The 6000-nt window shown below is 51.6% G+C and overlaps 1 protein-coding gene across 1 annotated transcript in view; it reads left to right on the top strand.

Moving 5' to 3' along the window:
• Positions 1-422: 422 nt before the first annotated feature.
• Akap1 (A-kinase anchoring protein 1) overlaps positions 423-6000 on the top strand; it is a 32481-nt gene continuing 26903 nt past the window's right edge. The window contains exon 1 of the mRNA XM_051192485.1: positions 423-583. The gene's annotated coding sequence lies outside the window, so the exon portion shown is untranslated. The remainder of the gene's footprint in view (positions 584-6000) is intronic.

Here is a 6000-nt window from a genome sequence, read left to right as displayed (position 1 = left end):
GGGAGCCTTGTCCCTCACCAGCTTCTCCGGCCTTTTCCAGGGGGCACGCCATCCGAAAGCAGGAACCTGGGAAGAAGCAGAGCCCCCACTCGCCAAGTTCACTGTGTCTGGCATGCAGACACCATAAAGCCAACCTGACCGGAGAGCGGGACTCAATGCCATCTCCTACACCCGCGGGGACTACAACTCCTCTCGCGAGAGCACCGGCAGGGCGGGCCCGAACGGCGCTGGGACATCAGCGGAGCGCTCCAGACCGCGCCCCTCTTGGCCCAGCTGGGAGAGAGGCGCGCGCAGGTCGGGGAGGGAAGCGGCCGGTGCCGCGCACGCGCAGGAGGGCGAGCGGGCGAGGGGTGGTGGTGGAAGGCGGGGTCTCGAGGGCGAGGGGCGGGGTTTTGCGTCGCGCCGCGGGTACGTCGTTGCGCGTCCTCAGTATTTAATGTCTCTGTGTTCGCCCGGCCTGGGCTAGCACGTGGGGGAGCGGCCGAAGCGCGGCTTAACGCTGCAGGGCAGGGCCGCGGGGCTAGGTGGGGGCCAGGGGGCGGTGGCGGGAGGACTGTGTACCTAGACGGTCGCCCGGGAGCAGGTAAGTAGCGGCTGGCGCGGCCACCCGCTTGCCGGGCCCAGAGGGAGAGCGAGTTGGGGTGATGGGGAGCCCGGGGTGCAGGTGCAGGGTGCGACGCGCGCACCAGGTGCTCCGGGGACGGAGCGGTGTGTGCACGGCGCCCGCTGTGAAGCGGGCGGGTCTGTGACTCAGTGACCCGCGCGCCCCCTGGTCCTCCTTCCTCGTCGAGCTGGTGCTGACAGATAGCGTGCGCTTAGCTTGGGGCGCCGCTCTGAGCCGCTGCTCCCCCTCCCATCCCCCGCACGTCACTGGCCTCTAGGATGGAGATGAGGGCTCAATTTCCCCGGCGCCCCGGTGCGCCTCAACTTTCCCGGTGCTGGCTCGCCCTTCTGGGTAGCGAACCCGAGCGCGTCCCACCCAAGGTCGCCCAGCCTCGTTCGCGTTTACTTTCCAAAGGTCGTGTGTACCCAGTTTGAGCGTGGAGAGGAGGCAGCGGGGCGGTCTCTGTCCGGGACCCGGTGCCCAAGGCGGGAGAAGAGGTCCTTGGGGACCGATCTCTTTCCTGGCTGAGGGATCGGAGTTGGAATTGGTCACTTTCAGAGCCTAGTCTAACTTCTGGGCCGGGTTGATTCGTTCTGGGTTGTCCCGGCGGTGGTGGCAAACCGGAGCAGGTAGGCAAGATTCCTGGAGTTCAGTGCCGCGAACTATTGGAGCGAGCTCTGCAGTTGCTGCGGGGAGGATGGGATGAGAGACAGGTCCCAAGCCTATTGGCGGTGGAGGGACCATAAGAACCGAGTTAGGATCCCGAGGTCGAGGGCTTGTGTATCTTCAGGGGGATTAGGGTTTGTGGCCCGAGAGGTGGAGGGCCTCTTGCTGGAGGTGCCCGCTGACTTCTGGCCTGTGGGGAGTCCCAGTGTCACGTGTTATGCTCCACCTTCCTTCCCGCTGCAGGTCGGTGATCTGGAGGGACTTTGCAGGGGTCATGGAGGGACTTTGCAGGGGTCATAGGTAAAAATGTGCTTGGGGGAGACCTCCGGACGCATAAGGGGCCCGACATTTCGATGTCAGCTACCCCTGTGCCCTAGGTTATGGCTTTTCCTGTTTCCTTTCCGTGGGAGGGGAGGTGCAGATGGTGTTGGGTTGTGCAGAAGAGACCTCTGGAAAGCCCTATACATAACGGGACCTTTCTCCCTCGGGGAAATGCCTTGGGCGATAGGAACACTTCTATCCTTGGGCCGAGGTTAACACAAACCCGGTGAACTTCGCTCCAGGTGCGAGTGGAGGCTTCTCAAACCCAGCAGGATAGGGTGTATGTGTAGGGCAATCAGTGAGGTTAAACTGCCGATCTTTCCCCTACTGAGGCTGAGGCTGCTTGGGGTTTAAATTTAACTCCTGCAGTGAAATTAGGGCTGCTGGACCTGATGTAACCATCTCTGTTGGTTTGCCACCTCCCTTTATTGCCATCCAGGAACACAGTTCACAAAAGGCTATTGCTTCAGGAAATTAACCTTACATGCTCGTTTAACTGCAGAATCCTTCCCAAGTTAGTAACCATGTGGTTTTGTTTGTTTGTTTTTGTTTTATTTGTTTTAAACGTTTAACTTTAGAAAGTGAGGCTTAGAGTCTTAGGGCTACTCCTACCGGTTTCTCTCTTAAAGGTACAGAGTATCTAGAACTCTGTGAAGGATTATTCTCATATTATTCTTCTGTTATTGGCATTTAAGTGGTTCACCTGCAGACTATTTAGGACTTTTTCGGAGCTCAAGGAACAAGTGAGGTTATGATTGGGGAGCTTTTTGGACTTGCTGTTGAACCTTCTTTTTACCTCTAACCTGTTTTGTAGGTTCTGGGTAATTCCTGGGTGTAGTCTTGTGAAATATGAAAAGTGGCCTTGGGTTACAGGAGGTCCTTGTACCCTGCAGATATGCAAATCACTAAAGCTTCAGTCATTTTGCTAATTCTGTAGGCCTTGTTCTGTAGGGTGTACAGGTGGCTATCCAACCCAGTGGGTGAGATCTGGTGTGGGTCTAGTGGGTTTGTGTCTTCGTGGCTCTTCCATCTCCCAGCTGTTTGTAGAAATTGCATTCACACTTGGCCACAGCAGGGCGACAGCCTAGATACGGGTATCCGTTGTATATCGCCCGGTCAGATGGTGAGAGCAGTGTGTCGTGTTGCTGAGCATCAATACTTTAAAGCAATGTCTTGCTAACCGGTAAGCCAGATTATACTTGGACCTGGCTCAGACACTGGTCATAGCCATAGTTAATGGAGGTAGGTAGTTTTAACTTCATTTTCCCTTTCTCATGTGAAATATGCATGGAGATCATAAATTTGAGACTTGGGACTATGTCAGGTATATGGCCAACACTTCAGTATGGTGTCCTTCACTCCCAAGGAATCCGTGTTTGACTTAGTCATTTGATTATTTAAATATAAAAGCACTCCCTCCCCTAGCCTCTCACCTAGTAACTTGCTTCGAAGGAAAGAGAAGACAAATTGATTTCTCCATGCTTTGCCACCTAGCCTCCTGGGTCAACATGTCTCGATGAAACTGGCATTTTAAGGCATCCTGGCTCATGTGCTTGGAGAGCTGCCCTGTTTTCCGAGGCCACTCCCACCTAATCTTCCATGTGAGTCTGCCATGCCTGGGCCTCTCTGCAGCCCAGTCTTCCTGTTTGAGGGAAGTTTGCGTCTGGCATTTATTTGTTCGAAAAGTCATCCTGGGAACTTTATTATGGGAGGTGCTTGGGTTCTGTGGGCCCCATGCCCCACTGAAATTATCTCATGATGTTTGGAAGTTGCTAATCTCTGTCTCAGGGTATGTTTAAGTCCTAAATCTTGCTTCATAGGGCAAGTTTTGATTCTCCTTCCTGGTGTAGCCAGTCTGTCTTTCTCAAGTACTAGGGATTGAATATAGGGGCCTTATGCATGGTAAGTATTGTACCATTGAGCTTTAGCCTCAAGTCTTCTTTTTTTCTTTTTGAGACAGGGGTCATGCTATGTAACTGAGGCCAGCCTAAACTCACAGTCCTCTTGCCTCAGTCTTCCAAGAGCAGGGATTTTAAGCACACAGCATCACGGTTTACCTTTTCCTTACCTTTGTTTTCCTTCTCCTGATGGCGCATTGCCATTCTGTCCAGGTCTTTGCCATTTGGATGCTCTGGCAGTTCTTTTTTGGTTTTTCAAGACAGGGTTTCCTCTGGTTTTGGAGACTGTCCTGGAACTAGCTCTTGTAGACCAGCCTGGTCTCGAACTCACAGAGATCCACCTGCCTCTGCCTCCCCAGTGCTGGGGCTTGGGTGTACACCACCACCACCCGGCTTTCTCGAAGTTCTGTTCCCTGTCCTGTATACTGGCCACTGGGGTTCACTCAGCCTTGTCATTGAGGCCCATTTGCATCAGGAGCAAAGCAGAGCAACAAGGTGACTTCTGGAGGAAAAGCATGTAGCGCTGGGGATAGAGGAGGCCTTAGCTGGCAGAGTTCAAGGCTTGCTGTAGCTCTCCAACCTCCGACCAGCCTATCGGCCGGCGAAGGAGACTTGGTGAATTAAAGGCATTAAAGGTGTTCTGATTATGGGCTGGGGGTGGGGAGAGGAGAGAGAGAGAGAGAGAGAGAGAGAGAGAGAGAGAGAGAGAGTGCTGCTGGTAGCCTCAGGCTTACACCTAAAAAGTATTCTGATTATGGCCTGGGAGTTAGGGCAAGGTAGAGGGTGCTGCTAGAGGAATGTTGGGCTGCCACGCTGGACAGTGCAAGTCATGGACATTTTATCACCATAAAAAGTTTTGGTTGGTGCAGGTCTAGAATATTCTTTGTTCTACTCCAAAATCTTAGTTGTCTCACCTGTAAATCTCTATAAAAACACATGTTTGGGTTTTAGTATTAATAGTTCACAAATCCAACTGCTTTGGTGACAGTTCCCCCCCCCCCCCATGGAATGTTAAGAAGCAAGTTCTGGTCTACAGTTGGGGGGGTAGTCCCTTAAGAAATAGATTGAGAAATTAATTTAGTGAGAGGCCTGTGGATATGAGCATGGAGCAGAGTGGCCAGACATGAGAGCTTTGATCATTACTATAAAGGGCCTTATTGGTTCTCCATGACCTGTATGTGTTTCTTGACCTTGGTCTCCAAATGTCTGCTTATGTCACCAGACCTAATAGTTTCCAAATGGACCTGTGTGAAACCTCTCTGCCTTTTTTTTTTTTTTTTTTTTTTTTTTTTTTAAATGGCCTGCCTATGTGTCTCAGGCCCATACTGTATAGCCCCCAGCTGGCCTCAGATCATTGTCAGAATGTCCCAAGTGCTGGGATTACAGGCATGAGCTACTGGTTCTGACTTCTTAGCAGCCCATCTTAATGTTAAGAGGTGTATTTTTACACGATGGGAAAGGAGTGGCTGCGGTGAGTGTTGATCCTGAAATGTTGCTGTGGGGTGAACCTGTGGAGAGTGATCCCCCACACAGGGATCACAGGGCAGGCCAAAGTGTGGATGCCATCAAAGTCCAGCTTGGTGAACTAGTGAATTTTATTGGGGTTACTTACAGGAATAGGGTGAGGGGTTATTTACAGGAGCAGAAATGACCCAAAGACAGTTTCATCACCAAGGCCCACCCCAGCATGTGTGACAGCTCCAAGAAGCTGGGAACCTGGAGCACACCGCACAGCCTGCAGGCAGCTCAACAGGTTGGAGAGCGTCCTTTCCAAGTGTCTCTGGTGTAAACCTCTTCCGTGAATCTCAGCTGCTTTCTGCTTCCTCCCGGCAGCTGGCCTGGTCTCAGAGCCTTCTCTGCTGCTCTCTTCTCAATCTTCCTTGTAGCTCAGCTTTTTCCCCTCTAAGAGGGACTCTCAGCTTTTATAATTTACTCTGACAGGGGGGAGCCTAGTGCATCTGTTCACTTTCAGGGTGTTCTTGAAGCTGATTTTCAGTAGTTTACATCTCTGTTTAAGTAGCTCCCCTTTGGGGTGGAATGTTTTGATCTGAGGAGAAACTAGAAACAATCTGGTCCTGGGTCTGCTTTGTTGGGACCTTACCAAAGTGGTCTTGAACTTAATGACACGAATGTGCAGGCTGCATTTGATGAGCACCTATTAGAATGCTCTATATTAGTTAACTTATTTATTGAAATAGGGTCATGACTGGTCCCAGGCTCCTGGGCTCAAGGACTCCCCCCTCAGCTTCCCAAGTAGCTAAGACTACAGGTGCATACCATTGTAACTACCTGGGTGGTTTTTTTGTTTTGTTTTGTTTAAACCATGCTGTTTTTATCCTTTCATCTCTGAGGTTAAGTATCTCTAGTTTGAAACTGAGACACCCCCCCCCCCCCAAAGATGGTAGGTAGGGTGACCTACCAGTTTTGGGCTGGCTTTAGATCTGAGTTGATGTATTTTTTTACTTCCCCTTACTGGTCTGTTCTTGAGACTGTATTTACTGTTCCATCATC

This window comes from Phodopus roborovskii, unplaced genomic scaffold (assembly GCF_943737965.1).
Source record: "Phodopus roborovskii unplaced genomic scaffold, PHOROB, whole genome shotgun sequence".
Classification (NCBI taxonomy): Eukaryota; Metazoa; Chordata; class Mammalia; order Rodentia; family Cricetidae; genus Phodopus; species Phodopus roborovskii.
The sequence above is the reverse complement of the archived record's forward strand: the minus strand, read 5'-3'. Positions and strand labels throughout refer to the sequence as shown.